The sequence below is a fragment of the Megalops cyprinoides genome, chromosome 7, assembly GCF_013368585.1.
Source record: "Megalops cyprinoides isolate fMegCyp1 chromosome 7, fMegCyp1.pri, whole genome shotgun sequence".
Taxonomy (NCBI): domain Eukaryota; kingdom Metazoa; phylum Chordata; class Actinopteri; order Elopiformes; family Megalopidae; genus Megalops; species Megalops cyprinoides.
Genome location: NC_050589.1, coordinates 37808899 through 37828451, shown reverse-complemented (window position 1 = coordinate 37828451; position 19553 = coordinate 37808899). Strand labels below are relative to the sequence as shown.

At 41.7% G+C, this 19553-nt stretch overlaps 1 long non-coding RNA gene across 1 annotated transcript; it reads left to right on the top strand.

Moving 5' to 3' along the window:
* Nucleotides 1-813: 813 nt before the first annotated feature.
* LOC118780194 lies at nucleotides 814-19502 on the top strand. The gene is made up of 3 exons (XR_005005073.1): nucleotides 814-919; nucleotides 15257-15346; nucleotides 19450-19502. It is a non-coding gene; the product is annotated as an uncharacterized LOC118780194 (long non-coding RNA).
* Nucleotides 19503-19553: the final 51 nt, after the last annotated feature.

The window sequence follows — 19553 nt, the reverse complement described above, 5'->3', positions numbered from 1 at the left end:
TCACATTTCATTTGCATATCAATGTTTTGCAAGAGGCAATATATCGCTTAAAGCAGTCAGTCTGTCTCTCTGTATCTCTTCAGTCAGAGATAAAGAGCAATGTTTCTCAACTTCTGTACAGTGCTGGACATTGTAACTGAATAACTCACTCATTTTTACCTGCTCTGCAGTCTTGCAAGCAGGACAGTGATGGAAAGACCCAGATCAGTTTATTAAAGCCACCGTAACCATTCATTTATGCTAAATAGTGAATTACATCCTGTTAGACAGAAAGGACAGTGAGGGAAAACAAATATTTTTATTTAACAACTAGAGAGAGAAATAAAAGAGAGGGCAGACAGAAACACATGAATACACACCTGAAACTGACAATCTTGTGAAGGTAGCCTTGCAGTCCTGTTTTGGTAATACTGCATTTTGCAAAGTCACAAACAGAATTTGAATCTGGTGTTACATGTGAGCATAAGGAGCCATACTGTTTCATCATGCCCCCCAGCAGTAAACTTGCTCTGACCCACAGAAGAACAAATTACATTTTATGGACAAATTGTTGAGAAGTGGGCACTGCCAGCAGTCTGAACGGGGGGGGGGGGGGGGGCAGAGGGAAGGAGGAAGAGAAACAGAGAAGGAGAATGTGTGTATGTCTGAGTGTGTGAGAGAGAGAGCAAGAGAGAGAGAGTGATGTCACCTCTTCTCAACTGCGAATCAGAGAGAGGGGGGGGGAGGAGGGGTGTTGGGGGGCTGGGAGGGCGTGTTTTCTGTATCACTGCAGCATCAGCATAGAGCCAAGGATGAAGTCTGTGTATCAGAGAGGAGGGAGAGACAGACAGAAGTAGATAAGGGAGAAAAAGCAGGGAGCACAGAGCTGCAGAGGAAGGAGGAAAAACTGACTGCAGGCACCAGCTTTTCACCTGGAAAGGTGAGGCAAACACAGTGCATCGCACAAATATTCTCACAGATCCCTTTATTTTAATGAGCAATCAGGTGGTGGTTGGTATCTTCCATTGAACATACCTTGTTATAATTTGCCAACAGCTGCATGCTGTACAAGGTGAAGGTTTGATATTAAATGTTAAATTATATTATGGTGGTAATTTTGTTGGTTAAATGTTATCATAGTCTTACAGAATATCTGTTGCAATAATTCTAATTCAAAGCAGAAAAACTATTTTTGGAGGATGCAGTGTAATTGTTGTTAGTTGTTAGGTTTTTATCATTTATAGCTGTAGTATTTTATACTGTAGTATTTATCTTATTATTTTGTCTTTTCCCAGTAACTATACAATTCATTGGCACATAAATGTTGTTTATAAAATTATAGATAACCTGTTTTATTGGCTGAATCATCCTTGGAGATTGATGGATTCTCAGCATTCAACAGGATATTGTGTGTTATACTTAAATGAAATAATTTATATGCTGTTCATATTATGTGATTTGCTGCATTGTGCATGTTTGTTGTTATTTTACCATCTATTATTATCTTATGTTTATGCATGCCTGTGGAGTTCAACATGTTAAGACAAGGTCATATTTTAGAAAAGCTATATTATTTTACTCATTACATTACATTGGGGCAGTAGTGTAATGTAGTGGTTAGAGAAACTGACCCTAACCAGGTTTGTATCCTGGGTGTATCCTGGGTGTGGCACTGATGTTGTACCCATGAGCAAGGTACTTAACCTGAATTGCTTATAGTAAGCACCCTGCTGTATAAATGGGTATCAAAATGTGTGCTGTATAAGTAATCCTGGGTAAGGGTGGCAGTGTGTAAAAGCTGTAATGAGCATAATGGGCTCATTGGTCAGCAGGACTGGTGTTGAGTGTGAACTGCTGGTTGGTAGTTTATTTGTTCAATAGTATACAAACTTGTTTGATAACACACTGTTCATATCACTCCCGCAGTGCAGATTTCTCAACAGTCATTTGTTTACTCATCTGTGAAAAATCTCCCTGATCCCACTTCTGTTTGCCTGCAGATTTTTCATCTTTTCTGTCCTTCTGCATAAGAACGCTCCTACCCACCCAGGGAGAGAGTGTACATTTCTTAAATATATATCATGATGGCAGGAGAGAAAGAAAGAGAAACAAAGAGAGGCTGAAGGAAGAGAAAATGTGTGCGTGTGTGTGTGTGTGTGTGTGTGAGAGAGAGAGAGAGAGAGAGAGAGAGAGAGAGTGCTGCTCTGTCATCTGCCCTCAACCAGACATGGGAGAGGTTATGAAAACAGCTATGGGACCTGAGCGACAGGAAAGGGAGGGATGTACTGTATGGGCTTTATGCTGGAGCTGTTTTGAGTTGAGGAAAGTTGTCAAGATGTCCAAAGTAAATGGCTCATTAGTCTGGTCCAGTGCAGCCTTGTTATATATCATCACATGCTGGTCTAGGTCCAAGCCCTTTGCTGTCATTGATGAACACGCATAAATCCTTCTTCTGTGTCACTCTCATATCATAGTGCAGTGTGTCAGTACTGCCCTTTCCTTATATCACAGTGCAGTGTGTAAGTACTGCCCTTTCCTTATGTCACAGCGCAGTGTGTCTGCACTGCCTTCCCTTTATATCACAGTGCAGTGTGTCAGTACTGCCCTTTCCTTATATCACAGTGCAGTGTGTAAGTACTGCCCTTTCCTTATATCACAGCGCAGTGTGTCTGCAGTGCTTTCCCTTTATATCACAGTGCAGTGTCAGTACTGCCCTTTCCTTATATCACAGTGCAGTGTGTCAGTACTGCCCTTTCCTTATATCACAGCGCAGTGTGTCTGCAGTGCCTTCCCTTTATATCACAGTGCAGTGTGTCAGTACTGCCCTTTCCTTATATCACAGTGCAGTGTGTCAGTACTGCCCTTTCCTTATATCACAGTGCAGTGTGTCAGTACTGCCCTTTCCTTATATCGCAGAGCGCTGTGTCAGTACTGCCCTTTCCTTATATCACAGTGCAGTGTGTAAGTACTGCCCTTTCCTTATATCACTTCTGCCAACTTCTTACATCATAGAGCAGTGTGTCAGTACTTGCCACTTCTTACATCACAGTGAAGTGTGCCAGTGTGTCTTTCTGAAGGTCAGGAACAGCTCTCTCTCTTTGTGTCTCTATTTTTCCAACTTTGTTATTAAATTGTATCTCACTGAATTCAAGCATGTATAGCCATGCAGCATTTCTCTATGAAGTGGAGACACGAAATTACATCTGACTCTTTTTACGATGAAGAAATCATGGGTGCAGCTCTGCTTATGATCCTAAATTCCAGCTGTGTGTTGATGACGTAGGCATAGTGGACAACCTCCTCTGCTTTAGCACAATGTAAATGCTCAGAGGAGTGATATCTGCACACCTGAGTGAATAAAGCAAAACGTTTGTCTTTATATAAGAGATAGATATAAGAGAGAGATACATAACAATGTAAAAACTGGTCTTTATGTAATCCAGCAAAATTTAATGTTGCACATTTTGTCTCACTAATAGCCATTGTAACAAGTTTTAAAATTGTAAAATGAATAACATTCTCATTTAAAGAAACAAGAAAATTTAATCTTTCAGATCAGCCAAACTCCACTGTTTGTGATGTAAACATGTATATTGCAGATATTTTGAAGGTGTTCTGGTCCAATGAGTTTGTGTTAACAGGTACCTGTAATGTTTGCATAAACCTGACAATATAGTCAGAAATATTCTGCTTATAGAATGGCCACTGCATCTGGATATCTTTGCTGTCTGCTGGAGGGTTGCGGGGTGTTGGAGACGTAAGAGAAGAGTGCTTTCATCTGCACCAGTAATATATGCTTTCTCTGATACACAACCTGAGAGTGCACGAGAGAGGTGGGGGAGTGGGAGAGAAGAGGGGAAGGGAAGTACAAGGTCACAGAGGGGATGGACAGATGGATGAAACAGGACAAGGGTGATAAATGGAGTGAGACATGGAAGTGAGAAAGTTTATCATCTTGGTCTCTGATTGAAAGGTTATACACCGTTAGAGAGAACACAAATTTATACCCTTTTCAAATTCCTTGCTAGCATTAAAAGCCCTCTCCACTCCATTACTGCCCCTCCCCAGTTAATAAAGAGGGGGGAAGGTCTCTGTAGCTCCTCCAGTGAGATGCAGGAATAAATCACTCATTTACATTGCATGTCCTGCATTTGTTTTGTTTGTGTAGCATTAGTGCCTTAGCAATGCAAATGCCTTACTTCTCATGCTGGTAAAGCCGGTTTGAATTTGAACCTGAAGAGGAAAATGGAGCAACAGGGAGACAGCGGGGAGGTGAATGCATAATGGAGACAGAGAGAAAGAGTGGGTATAAAGAGAGAGAGAGAGAGAGAGAGAGGGAGAAAGGGAGGGAGAGAGAGTGTTTATGAAGAGTAAGGATGTTAACGAATGCATGAAAATAGGAAGTGTGGCTGTGCAGGGGGGAAGGAGAGAATAGGAGCACAAGGGAGAGAGACTAGGTATGGGCTGACATAGGGTACAAAGGCAGGCGTGGGGGCACAACTGAAACTGTGGTGTTTCAGCACCAGGCAGGCTGTGGACAGACCCCATGTGCCTTATGCCTGTAACACCATACATACACACAACCTGACAATACAGTCAAAAGAAATCTCTGTCAAGCCATATGTCTGTATATCTCTAATGGGAAAATCAGGGGGACTCTTTACGTTGGTTAAGATACTGCTCAGCTGTTGGGATAAATATTTTTACTATAGCAGTCCACATGGATCCCTCATATAGCAATACCTTCGCTGTCAGGCACAAGTGTCTTTGTTTGATCGTAATCAAACTGATGTGTTTCTGAAAGGAATTAGACATAACTACAGATATATTAACACACACTTTCACACGCACATACGTTCACACACACATACATTCACACACACCACACACACACACACACCACACACACACAGCTCTACAGTCTTAGCCAATCATACAGCTGTGGTCAAAGCAGTGCTGACAATGTAATAATGCCATCAATTTCAATGGAACAAATGCCCTCATTTGTTCCATTCTCATAACAGCATTTATCATATTAATCATGTACTCAGCAATGCTGCACCAAGGCAAGCCTTACAAAAATAGAAACATGATCTCATGAGGATTATGACATTTAATGTAATAATATTAGACAACAATATCAAAGCTGTAAAATGGAATTGTTCAGTGAGGCTATGTTAGAGACATGTTCCACTGATAATGTCTGATGTGTTTTGGATTTAATCCATGAGTTAAACGTTTGAAATACAAACATGACACAAGGCAACCAGTTCAACAACTGTTCTGTTTATTCAGAAGCAGAATACACCTGCAGAATTCACCAGAAGACACCTGGCTGACAGATCATGATTAACACTCTGTGTCAATATTAACATCACCTGTCTTTGTATTAACCCACATAAAGACTGTTGATGACTTATATTTCTTACATAACACAACTGTAAATTCATATAATACTATAACCTCATATTTTACTGAACATTTTAGATGATCTTCACAAAGTGACACCGGCCTCAGATAATCCAGTCAAACATGTTATTGTTGATGGAATTACACTAATGTGCACAATAGCTTCCAGTGTAACATTGACATTTTTCGTTTATAATTGAAAAATTAAACAAAGGAAAATTATAGAATTGGTGGAAAGGTGGATGTTTGTACCCTCAAAACAATATATGGTGTGTATGTTTTATTACAGAATTCATGGAATCTCAAATGTTTCATTCTCGTGAATCATGTTTGAAAAATTTTAAATGCTAATGCATAAATAATATTTCTGCTCATGTTCAATTCTAGTTTGTTCAATATTGGTGTAATCTGTTCTGACAAAGCACAGTGGGCCACCACAGAAAAAACAGAGTGAAAAAAGAGAAAAGAAGGGTGTGGGTGTGTTGACAGGTTGGAAAAGAGACATTAAAGCAGAAAGAGAGAAAGAGGAACTCAGAAGAGTGACTCTGGGAATTCCTTTGCATTCTGTCCAGACTGAATTTTTTGTTCTTCTGCCTCACTTTCTCCTCTCTCTCTTGCTTCATTAGCTGGGTTTCTTTTTTTGTTCTTTTACAATTTGTTCACTCTTAAAAAATATTTTATTACTTCAAGTTCTTTCCTGAATATTTATGCTCTTTTTGAACATAAATATGCTGTTAAATAAGGAGTCTCTCTGCACCTGTCTGTCTGTCTCTGCCCTTGACCTTCTTCCCTCTCTCAGACCTTGGCCCTCTTTTCTCTCTCTAGTTTCCTTTCTCTTATTCTTTTTCTCTCTCTGACAGAATCAGGTCTTTGTCTTTGTTTGGAGAAATAGAACAAAGTGGAGGGAATCTTCCCTCTTCTTCCCTCTTATTTCTTCCATTAGCATTACAAACTAGCTGTTAAGTCAAATAAATCACATTTGCCAAGCCAAAATCAAACAAAGTCCAAGAACAAAATCTGACACAGTACTTTTAAAAAATCTGATACAATACAAAAACTGCACAGTACTTTAGTGTGCTGTAATAATGTGTAGTATGCAGTAATTTCAGCAGTTTCAGCGACTGGCTGTGTTCGATTGTACAGAGTAATCAAAGTCACATTGGTCTAATATTGTATTATGGCATGAATTTTCTGCTGCTTATTTTTACTGTGGTTCACTGGGTGTCTCTGTATTATTGTTCTGTGCTATATCTGTAGTTTTCCATTGTTTTGATTGGTATGCTAATGTCAAGTTCTAAACTTTCACAGTTCATATTAAACTTAAATGGAGTAATGCAGCATAATATCTAACACTATCGCAAACTATGGCATATCATGGCAGTATTGATGCATGCCCATATCACTGTACCACTCCCTAGTTTTCCACTGGGAAATCGGCCGTTTCAGGACTGCATTGTGCTGGCATACTCTACTAACTACTGCATAGAGTTTCCGCTGTAGGTGAGTGAAGTGCAGCATATTGTGACTTTACTGTGTGTGTGTGTGTGTGTGTGTGTGTGTATGTGTGTGCGTATTGAATTTACTGTCAGTGTGGTTCTGGATAGTGTATGTTGTGATTGTTGTGTGTGTGGCAGCCTGTCAGCACTGAGCTATTCATTACCAGTGGATTAGAAAGTGTAGGAGGGGATATGTACAGTGGAGTGAATGATCCCTATATGCTATGCTAATTTAATCACACCCACGAGGCCGTCTCATTATACACACACTGTGCTGTCCTATTACACTCGCAATCGTTGTGCTGTCTCATTAAACCCTCACTGTAATGTTTTATTACACATAGCCATGTGCTGTTACATGCCCTCTGTACATTGTCTCATTACACACTCACTCTTTGCTCTGTCCCATTACATGCTCATTCTCTGTATTGTCTCATTACATCTTTAGGGAGAGATACAGTACAGGGAATATGTCACTGGAGCCCTGGGAGAAAAAAAAACTGTCTCAGTTTAAGTGCAATTAATGTCATATATTTCCCTTTGGGAAATGCCACAAAAGTGTTTTCTCAGATTCTCCCCAAAGAATTGCAGAGGTTGTGCTTCATTGTAGGATTCATCAGAGAGCAGTTCTTCAGTGTTTGAGCCAAGGACAGAAGGAAAAGCAACTCTGCATGACTGCTTCACACTCCTTGTTTATCATATTACTTTACATTTTGCATTGCATAGCAGACACCTGTATGCAGGGCTCTAAATTGTCATTAACCCACCCATTTGAACATTCACAGATGCACGTCACTTCCAATTGTCTAATAATGTCCAGTCACACCACAGCTGGTCCTGTTTTACACCAGGCTGCTTTTCACTCAGAGTGTAGAGAGATTTTAATTGCACTCCTACATTGTGATCAAAACGTTACCCACTTAATGATTCAGTGGAGGGAGATGGGCAGGAAGGCATAAACATGCATGTCCGTCATCCACTCCAGCTGTCATTACTAAAGACAGCTGAATGCATTTGAATTAATCACACACCAAATCTATTCATGGTACAATTGCCTCAGTGCATTACCAGTGTCAGGTTTGCAACCCTCACCTCCCCCTACGTCTCTCTTTTGTACCTCGCACCCACGCCCCCCCCCCCCCCCCCCCCCCCACCACCACCACCACCAGCATTACCACTACCACTACCACTGTCCTTGTCTCTCCCTGATAAAATGTTCATTGCTGCTCTCAGAGAGGCATAAATAAAATGCTCAATATCAAACCTCATACACAGCCCTAGTTTCTCCATACCTCATTTTCCGCCAGGTTAGATGAAGTGTGTTTGTTTGCTTGTGTATCCTCAACCAGCATGTCAAACTCATGGTCTTTTTCCCCCATTTTTCACACCCACTCTGGAATTGCCAGTTGACCGCTTCCTGATTGATTCACTACTTTGCCTCCCACACTCACGTTGGAAGCACTGAGGCAGGGCATGTGCACTCCTCAGTGGCAATGGATATTTTTAGGAGCTTTTCACCCTACAGTCCACTATAGTAAGTGTTGCTAGGAGGTGCTGATGTAGAATAGAACTGAGCAATCCTAGATAATGGAGTTCCACAAACCATATGGTCAGTAACAAAGCCCAGACTCCCACCAGGGATGTCTGATTGATAGGATTCAGCCTACACTCAGAACACACACATTTACTGACTGAGCTGCTTGGGAGTCCTAAGCACATGGTCATTTGAACTGATAGGAGAGGATAATATTCTGTCTCATTTGCTTGACAAACACCTTTACCTGGGGGTGGCTAACATTTATTTTGCACAACTCCTCACACAACATACTACTACACCTCTCTCTGGCTGACCTGTATATCTCTCTGTCGCAGTATCTCTTACTTTCCCTCTCGTTCCCAGTATCACTTGCTTCCCCTCTCTGTCCCATTACCTCTTGCTTTCTCTCTCTGTCCCAGTATCTCTTGCTTCCCTTCTCTGTCCCAGTATCTCTTGCTTTCTCTCTCTGTCCCAGTATCTCTAGCTTTCTCTCTCTGTCCCAGTATCTCTTACTTTCTCTCTCTGTTCTCTGCTCTCTCAGCTGAAGTGTCATGTTAGCATGCATTACATTTCAGAGTGTAATTGTGCGTGTACAGCATAAATTGTCTGTAATGGACAGGACATACCACACGCTGCTGTAGCTGAACACCTGTAGTTTAATGAGGATTAACATAACACCAGTTACATTGTCTGCTGTCGTCCTGCTCCCTCATGTGTAGGATTTGCCCTAGGACAGCGAGAGAAAGATTCTGAGTGTACTAGTGAGGTAGAGCAGAGACAGAGGAATTATAGAGTGAAATTCAGAGAGAGAGTGAAGTGAACACAGAGACAGACGGTAGACTGCGATGGGAGGGGACTGATTCTAGAGACACTAAAGGGAGAGGAGGGGGAGCTGACAGTGTGAGAAAGCATCACAGAAAGACCGGGGGGTATGAGGGAGGAGTCAACACTGACACAACCTGAGACAGAGAAAGAGACAGAACCACAAGAGAAGACCTGACCAACACTTCCCGGCATAATGAGGTAAATAAATAATTGTATGAGCTGATGCCTGACAAGAAGGGGTGGGATGGGATGGGTGTACGGGAGTGTGGGTATGCAGGCTTATTGGTTATGTACCCATAGCCATGAATATTTTGGCAATAATGGAAACGAAACACTTAGAAGCAAAGAGGAGTGTGTAAGGGGAGTTAGGTGGATGGACAGGGGTGTAGATGTGGAGACATAGACTCAGATAGGCTGAAAAGCTCATACTTGCAGTATTCAAAGAATCTGAACTGACACTGGCATGCACCGACAGGCTGTTGTGCACACCCACATGCAGATATATGCATTCACATGCTCACATATCAAACAGATTATTATTATTATTATTACTATTATTATTGTATTGTTATTATTCTAAGTTCATGGACTTGTGTGTGAAGTCATTTTTAAATCCCTTAGATTATATATTGCCTTTCTGTATGTTGCCAATATGAAGACACCCTCTGTGTCCCCACTGTCTCCCTAGCACTTTCATTTCCCCCGTTATGGGTTACCTCCAACCCTCTTCACACCTCCCAAATCCCCATTTTAATTTGTTATTTTCTGTAGGCTGATGTGCTTTTTCTTCTTGTCAATATTATGCATTTTGTCTCCTCTTTGCCTCTGTTGGGGAAAAAAGCTCAACTACAAACAGCTGAAAATCCTTCAGACTAGGGCTGGGCTGTGGCTATATCTGGTACTCCATCTGTCCATCCATCTCTCCCCTCTCTATCTGCATTCTCCAGCTCTTGGTCCCAATGACGCCTCTCACCGTGTGTATGGGGTGTGGTGTATGTGTGTGTGTGTGTGTGTGTGTGTGTGTGTGTGTGTGTGTGTTGGGGGGGGGGGGGGGGGGGATGACAGTACTACACCTAGACTTGGAACCACAGCTGCTCTTTGAAGCTCTGCCACAGTTTCAGGTCCAGGGTCTTGATTTGAGTATGAAAATGAGGGAATGGATCATCCTCTTATGTGCACACCTCTGTTTTCCCAGCCTCACTCCTGTATTTTTTGTGAAGTGTGGCCTACAGTAGAAATAAGGAGTTACTGACAGTTCCTTGTTGACGATGTGGTTACAGTCCTCCGTGTGTGTGTGAGTCTGTGTCATTGTGCAAGTGCATGTGTGTGCATGTGTTTGTATGTGTGTGTGTATGTGTGTGTGTGTGTGTGTGTGTGTGTGTGTGTGTGTGTGTGTGTGTGTGTGTGTGTGTGTTTGTGAGTCTGTGTCTTTGTACAAGTGCATATGTGTGTGTGAATCTGTGTCTGTGTCGTCTTTGTGCAAGTGAATGTGTGTGTGTGCTTGCTGATCCTGCAGCCCAAGGGAAAGGTCAGTGCTGCCATGTTTTCCCTGCTCTGAGCCTTGATGTCACCTCCTATAACCTAACTGAGGGAGACAGCAGAGAACTGGACACAGCTGGACTGAGATAGACACAGAGGGAGAAAAAGGAGGGAGGAAGAAAGCTGAAAAAGACATAGAGGGAGGATGCACTGAAAAGGGAGGTATATTATTATATATTATTTGTACATCAGAACGGTGTGTGTGTGTGTGTGTGTGTATGTATTTCGTGCCCGATTTTGCTTTTCCTTTGCTTTGCCTTGGCAACATGGATGCATATTTGTTGTTTGTTAATAAAGGTTATTGAACTGAAACTGTACTGGAGAGAGACAGAATGGGGGGGGGGGGGGGTTAAAGAGACAAAAAAGGGGGAAGTGACACTCAAAGAGAGCAGATGAGTCTGCGGAGGATAAGGGACTTTGCTCAGAGGGGACAGATGGATATACTGATGTAGAGACAGACCCTGTGGGATAGAACTGTAAAGAAAAAAGCCCTAATTGTTTCCACTGTGTCAAAATGAGTGATGGAGTTGTGTGTGTGTTCCTGTCATGAAATGTCCTTGGTTTTGCAGACATTAAGCATCAACAGCATTACGTGTTGTCGCATATGGTGACATAACTGTTTGAAGACATATCTGGCAGCTGCAGATAGGGACACAGCTGGCTGGAGGAACACCACTGCATAGACAGATATGTGTTAAAAATAGCCACACACAGTTAAAAATATAATTGATCATCCATGCAAATTAATACAATAATGTGTTTTCTACTCCCTTTTATTAAATATTTTTATGAAATAATTTTCCTTATTATATTCCTGCAGTACATGCTGTGTTCACAGACCCTTTTGAACCTTTCCTGCACTAACAGCAGTTTTCCAACAAGGGCAAACCACTTATGAAAGAGATGAAAACATCATCTATGAGGAAGAAAGCATCTCTTCATTCAAGTTAGGGTTAACATGAGCATAAATTTCTTCAGTGTAATGGCATACCCATCTAAAATGGCAAAATAAGATGAAGCTGTACCCTGGTGGGATTCTTAGCAAACTTCTAGTATCAATGTATTTGTGGAAAGAGTAACAAAGTTCCAACTGTACTGTTATGTTGTACTGACAGTGACAGTGCACAACCTTTGTGAAGCAAAATACTTTGGTATTACAGTACAATTGATGTGTAAGGTGCTATTGATGCTGCTGATGCAAATATGGATCTGTTATGAGTACATGTATATTACTGAGTAATTATTATTATTATTATTATTATTATATTATATTATATTATATTATATCATATTATTTTACCTGAAAGATTTTAATTATTCAATACTTCAGACCCTGAAAATAATATCACTAAATAAACTTAGAGTCAGGCCCAGCCTAACAGAATGTCATGCATTGCCATAAGCCATACATTGATGTAAAAAAAATGCCACAATCTAACAAGCTGGAGATGTATTATGTTGTGGCAGTAATGCCTGAATGGCAGGGGGATGTTACTAGGAAGAGCCTGGTAACCATGCATTCCATCCTTACTACTGAAGGGCCCAACTCAATAGTGATGTGCTGATATTGCTGCAGCATGGCGTGGGAGGCCAGCTTTGTTTCATGAGTTCAGAATTATCCCTTGCAGTCTATGTATGATCACCTCAATCAACCAACATTCTGTCTGCAAATACCTATAAGATACATTTCAAACAGGCGAAAATTTCCCTCTGTATCATTTTTAGACTGGATATATAGATTTTATGCCTTTATTTTGTAATAAAGCAGTACAGACTTCATGGATCATAATTTTGTAGCTTGCATTATATTTCAGAATGAAAAGCACATTATTATGCCTTGTGCTCAATGTGAAACAAGTTTTCAAATGGTTTATTTCATGCTTTTCAACATTCAAACACAGCATTTTGAATATGCAATGCCACAAATGAATGTGTACAGTTTAGTGTATTTGTAACCAGACCAATATGAACAGACAGTTATAGGGCTGGGAGGGGAGGGAGAGGGGATAAAAGATGGGGAGGTATATGGGCAGAGGGAAAGACATACAGAGATGATGAGAATGTGCCATTTTCAAAAAAAAGAGGACATTTGGAGCCACTGATAACACTCAGAAAGCATGGAGACAGTGGGAGTGATGGAGACCAACAGAGAGAACAGAGGGAGAGGAAGAAGGGGAGATGAGGAAAGAGGTGACAGATGAGGAGAGAGAAAGAGAGAGGGAAGGAGAGACAGAATGAAAGATGCAGGGCAGGGGGGGGATGGGGAAATGGGGGAGGGGAAAATATTGCTGTGTGCTGCTGGAGTCAAGGGGTTGCCATGGTGATTGGGGGGGGGGGGGGTGATATTGATACCTTACATAAGAGCAGAGTGTAACACACACAGTACCAAACACACCACCATGCACTGACACATTAACACAGGGAGAGTGCATTTGAGTCTCTCACACACGTGAGGGAGCTGGCACACATTCAATTATCGTTTGCTGTATTAATGCACACATAGCTTGTGCACTTTGTTTCTCTCTCTTACTCTCGCTCTAAAGACTATTTGAATGGCAGTCAAATCTCTCCAAACTGACTACTTGTCAGTCAATTACCCACATGATATTGTAACCAACCAGGGATTTCTGAGGAATAGTCAGTGCCTGTATGCGCGCGCGTGTGTATTTATGTGAGTACGTATGTGTATACATTTGCGACACATATGAGCTGGGAGATAACAATACAGGTATAAAAGGATTGGTCCATAGTGAGGAAGTGCTGAATTCTTAAAAAGTAGGCTTTACACACTTAATTACTTAAGCGATTTCCATGTCAAACTTCAAAATGGCTCTGTTTGCTTCAGTTACTTCAGTTAAAATGTAAGCCTGCAGCGACCTCTCGTTTGTCAGAAGCATTGAACCTGAACTCCATTATTCGGGTACTACTTGGTAGCAGAACACCTGTTGTAGTTTGCGCTCAGATGCAGACAAAAATGAAGCATTAGAGTAGTCCCTCGGGGAATATAATCCTTTTCGTTACAGAGAGACTTATCGCTGGCTGAATTTACCGTGGTGATGGACTCGCTTTGAGAACGGGGAGTCGCTGCCAGTGTATTGTGTTTCTTCAGAACGGGGGTAATCGGTTTAGATACATTAGTGACGCTGTAATGTGAAAGCCGGGGACGCAAAAAAGTCTGCGTATCTGAATACTCTGTGTACCTCAAAGCACCCATTGAACACGTATATCCTTAGAGGATGATAACACATCGGATGGATGCACTGGTAACAGTGACTTAGATGCTTACTCGATGCATGTAAATTCCTTCGAATTTATTAAAATGCGTTGAGTACCGCAAGGTTAATGGGAGCAACAAAGAGTTCTCCCAAATTAATCTCAGGCGGACGATCATGGCGCATACAAATGAGAGATCATACAAACTGGGAGACTTAACATTCACTGTGCCATTACTATGTCAATCACACGTGCATTTTAAAACATGTCATACTGCGAATTTTGCCTTTTTAAAAATGATTAAAAATGATAAAAATGATTTAATGATGAAAATCATTTAAATTAGAAAGTCTTTGAGGAGTTTGAAAAAAATTACTGCAGTAATACTATTATTATTATTATTGTTGTTGTTGTTATCTGCTGTCAGAAGAGATCCGTCCTTTCTGTAACTCTCTCTCCTCTCTATAACCTCTCTCACCTGCAAATGATGTTCTCACCCTGAATCACCTGTTCATGACTCACTTGTCTTTGACCTTCTTATCTGTGTATACCCCCCTCACATGATGTGTCTGCGATCCCTCCTTATTTTTGTGTGACCCCCCTAGCCTGACTTAAACCCTGTCACTTGTTTGTCACCCCACTCACCTGTCCGTATTGCTGTCATATGTCTGCAATGTCCCCCTCATCTGCTGGTGACCCTCTCTTCTCCATAACCAATACCTGTCTGTAATGTCTGTCACATGTCTGACATGGCAGTTAAAGGGGAGAAAAACAAAAAGGGAGCAATAGAGCTGCAGAGGAAATAAAATGGAGAAATGGTGGAGGCATTTTTGGAGCTTTTGAGGGAGAGGAAGAATAAAGGTCGAGAATGGCATGAGAATGAGGCAGATGATAGAGAGGGTGTGCATGTGTAAGGGAGAGAGAGTGTGAGAGAGAGCAATCAAGGATGAGAGGGAGAGAAAGAGGGGAAGGGAGAAGGTCACATTAGAATTTTTCCACTTAATTTCATGTTATGATTGTTCCTATTTGCTCAAGATGATGTGTCTTTATACGATGTCTGCATGCTTGTCTTGTTCTCTCCCTCTCTGTCTCTCTAAACACTAGTACTTGCTATTGGTGGATTTTGTGCGATATTACGTGGGTCTTATCTGAGTTGTATCAGTGTTTAGCTTGTGTGTGCACAAGTGTGTGTTCAGGACAATTAATCAAATACCTGAAGCTGCAATGATTAAATGTATCTTTGTCTCTGTCTCCTTAGATTTTTAGGCTGCAGTTTCTCCATTTGTCTGATTCTGGGGGTTTGTGAGAAGAGGAGGGAAAAAAGAGAGATACTCTATCATCTTCTCTGGTGAGTTTTTTTTTTTTTTTTAACATTTTTCCAACATCTTCTTTCATTCTTCAAAAATAATTTCCTGATTGGCTGTTTGATTGACTGACTGATTGTTTGACAGCTCAGAGTACTTGTGTTATCAGTATTGCTGCCTAGCCATTTAGCATTCTAATGGACTCAGAGATGAAGACAACATTCTCACCCCTTGCCCGTCTGATTTTAACTTATTGGTATTGTGGGTGATTCACAAACAGACAGAGGTCTAACTGAGATATTATAATACATTTTTGCCACACTGTTAGCAGCATCACATTCTGTCTTCGCAGTGAGGAGATCCTTGAATCTTTCTCATTAATTGTTGTTACAGAGAATCGCCTTTGATCTTTTTCCCCCCATCCCTCTCTCTTCCTTTCCATCCCTCCACTTCTCCCTTTTTCGAAATCCCATTGCTCATAACAGGCTCCTCCTTGGCTTTAATTATTCACCTCTTCTTTTATTCATCCATTATTATTGTGTCCAGAGGGAAGAGACATCAATAAATAAATAAACCTGACTGTTAGGAGAGAGACAGCATGAGAGAGAGAGACAAAATGGAGAGAGGGAGAGTTAAAGTGTTAGCTTCAGAATAGCAAGTCCTCTTGACTCTGAATAAGTATGTATCTGAGTGCGTGTACACGTATGACTGTGTTGGGTGTGTGTGTGTTAGTGTGGGGGATGCTGAGAAGACCTTGTTGTCATGGAAACAGATTGAGAGAGGGGAGTGGGTTGTTTCCCCCCCAATGACAACCATTTTTTCCAGCTTGTTGTCAGAGAAATTAACCCCTGACACTGAGAGACAGAGAGAGGGAGAGAAAGAAAAAAGAAAGCAGCAGTACAGAAATACAGAAGCAGAGGGTAAAAGGGAGAAAGGGAGAAGGAGGATTTTACAGAATAACAGGCAAAGAAAATACATGTCCTGCAAGACTCCACTGTCTGAACACTGCAAGCCTTCAGGTGGTAAGGAGTGTCTCTTCAAGGCCATGACCTGTCAGAATTATACACACACACATGCAAATAAATACATGCACAAACCCACTCACACATGCGCACATACATGCACATGCATATACACATACCCACACCCACACACACACACACACACACACACACACACACACACACACACACACGCATACACACACACATCAGAACCAGAATCAGGATCAGAATCAGAACATTATTCGCCAACTACAAATGTACAAGGAATTTCTCTTTGTGCAGGTGTCAACATTAAAACATAAATGCAAACAGGACTATAACTATATAATACAAAACAATACAATACCATAAGGAAACTGCGCAATGCCATTTGTGCAGTGAGTTTTGTGCAAACATTGTGGGATCTGTAGGATGGACAATTAAAGTGCAATGGGAAGGGTCCTTATTTGAAAGGATTATAGCCTGAGGAAAGAAGCTGTTCAACTACATACACACACAAACACACTCACACATGCGCACACACATGCACATGCATATACATTAACACAGCCACCCACATACACACGCACACACAGGATAAAGAGTTCTTGAGCTCTCCTAGGATCATTGGGGCCCTGGATCAGAACACCACTGTTAGGAAGCTTCTCTGTCTTTGACCTGCACAGCCTAAAAACAAATTTTGTTTATAAACTTTGTTGATAAATCAGATCAAGCAGTCCTGAGGACTGAGACAAACCAGTGATTTTCAGCATGTTATGTAGGAAAAAACTGTCCCTCTTTACTTAAGGATATATACAGTCAACAGTTAGGGATTTCTTACTTTTGTAATCAAACTGCTCATTGAGAATGTCTTTATATACAAGTAATTGCACCTGCATGTGTACCAGTTAAGTCTCCCTGTGATTACAGTGTCCCACATTGACATGGGAAGTTTTTTGGTTTGATCCACAGTCATGTAACTCTAAAGATAGGTCAGTCACTGGTGCAAACCTGGGGGGCAGTCAGCAGCCCTCAGAATGTGATCTCCCTGGGTGTCAGTCATGCTGCAGTGCACCAGAGTGATTTATTGGGAGAGAATGGAGTTTTTTTCTGCTGATATGATAGACATTCACCTCAGGACAGAAGTCAGTGCAGCTGGTGCATCAGAGAGGATTTAGACCGATCACAGAGGAAGGCTAGTGCTGATATACCAGAAACATACACAACACCTGCCCAGTGACTATGAATTATAAATTTAAAGGAATTTAGGCCAAATTGCAGTGATAGCGGGGAGGCTGGTTTTAAATAATTAACCCTGTAGGGGGTCTGTGGGTTAAGGCTATTCCTCTTTTCTTCCTCTGTCCATTTCTCCTTCTGCCGCTCTCTGTCCCAGACAGACTGACCCTCGGGGAGGTGGAAAGGGGGCCAGAGGGGCATGTTCTTGTTTATTTCCTGCCCTCCCTCCCCTCTATCCCCCTCTTCTACACATCCTCACAGCAGGAGCTATTCAATATTTAAAGAGCAGGGATGAGTATACCCCTTAACCACATAGACACACACACACACACACTATGAATGTAAGGGATCATCTCAACTTGATGTTCATACTGTTTTTTTTCTCTCTGTATATTCACACGTTTCTCCAGTATTCCTTTTTCCTCCTCTACGCACTCTGCCTGTTGTGTTCAGTTCTCTCTGACTCAATACTTAACTCAATACAGAGTCTGGCTCACTTTTAGCATGCTGAGTACCTGAAGAGTCTGGCTGACCATGCTCAGTGCCTTTAGAGTATGTCTGTCTGTCTATGTATGCCTGTCTATTTTACGCCTACTTATCACATCATATCACATTATTTATTGTCTTGTATTTTAAATCTTATTCATTAATACAGCTGGATGTTTACTGGAACAGTTGAGGTGCAGTACCCTGTTCAAGGGTGGAATGGTGTTGCCCCGCCTATTTATTTTACAAACCCAGCTCCATCACCTCCCCCTCCCTCAGTCCCTCATTCGGTCTCACTGTATCGCTCATTAGTATACCCTGCTGAAAACCAAAACTTATCACTGCTAAGCTCCATTGGTAAAAGGGCCCAGTAGACTTGACTCAACATGTAATCCCCACTGTTAGAAATCTGCTGTCACTCAGAGCCACTGGCCAGCAGCTGGACAATAGGAGTACATATGAGGGTATGGAGATTGAATGAGAGTGTGGGAACTGGACAGAGGTAATGAATCGCAAGAGCACTGATGATTCATTAAGGTGAGGAGGGGATTACTAACACAGCTGTCACCCTCCATCAAACCCACTACCTCCTAGGTCTTCATTCACAATGGGCTGTGGTAACATGAGCCAGAGTAATTGGTTCTAACTTAACTCATACAATTCCTCTGTAGTGTGCTTTTTTAGTGCACTCATATTTATTTCCTCTTTCTGTAGATTTCTGTGTCTTGCACCTTCACTAAGATTTAGTGCATAAAATTTAAGCGTAAATGTGTACAGAAGTGACTGCTGGTTTTGATTGTGACACACCCACATGACCAGATGCATGTGGAACCAAAGAAAAGAGCATGTGAGGGAGTGATGTCTGTCCTTCCCCTGCACTCCTCCTTGTATCCTTAGTGGTGTTTCCAAGGTCAGACACCATGCTGACAGCATTGGCATTGCCATGGTGCAGCGGCTTGATGCCAAACCAGCAATATTGCACAGCCTCACTGAACAGGGATGTAATCACATTCTTACAAGAGCCACATCCCTCTATTCTAGAAACCTCTACTCTCCTCACAAGTAATTCCACAACAATGGGATTCCTGGGGATGTAACATGGTGGAACACTGTTGTTGTGTTGCAGTTCTGTTGGTTCCTGTAGCCTTCTTCACTTAATCTGTTTGCCTGATCCACTGCAGCTCTATATCAGCTCTAATAACCCTCTTGGAATTAAATGTTTTATTTTTTTCTTCAAAATAACAGATTTACTACTTTTTCTGCCTCTCTCACCATCAGCCCATTGTTCTGTATTGGACTGATTGCTCTTATAAGCAGCCATATGGTCCATTTTGTGAGACTCCTCCCATTCTGTGAAACCACTCCCATTCTGACAAGTGCTGCTCTGACCCTCCATTCTCCTTTCTCATTATGCTACCACCCCCTTTTCTTTTATCTTTCAGACCGTGAAAGGACAGCAGGAGGGCGTGTACCCAAAGGGAAGGAGAGAGGGGAGGGAAGGAGGGAGCAGACAGGGAAAGATAAATACATTTGTGCTGTGAAAAAC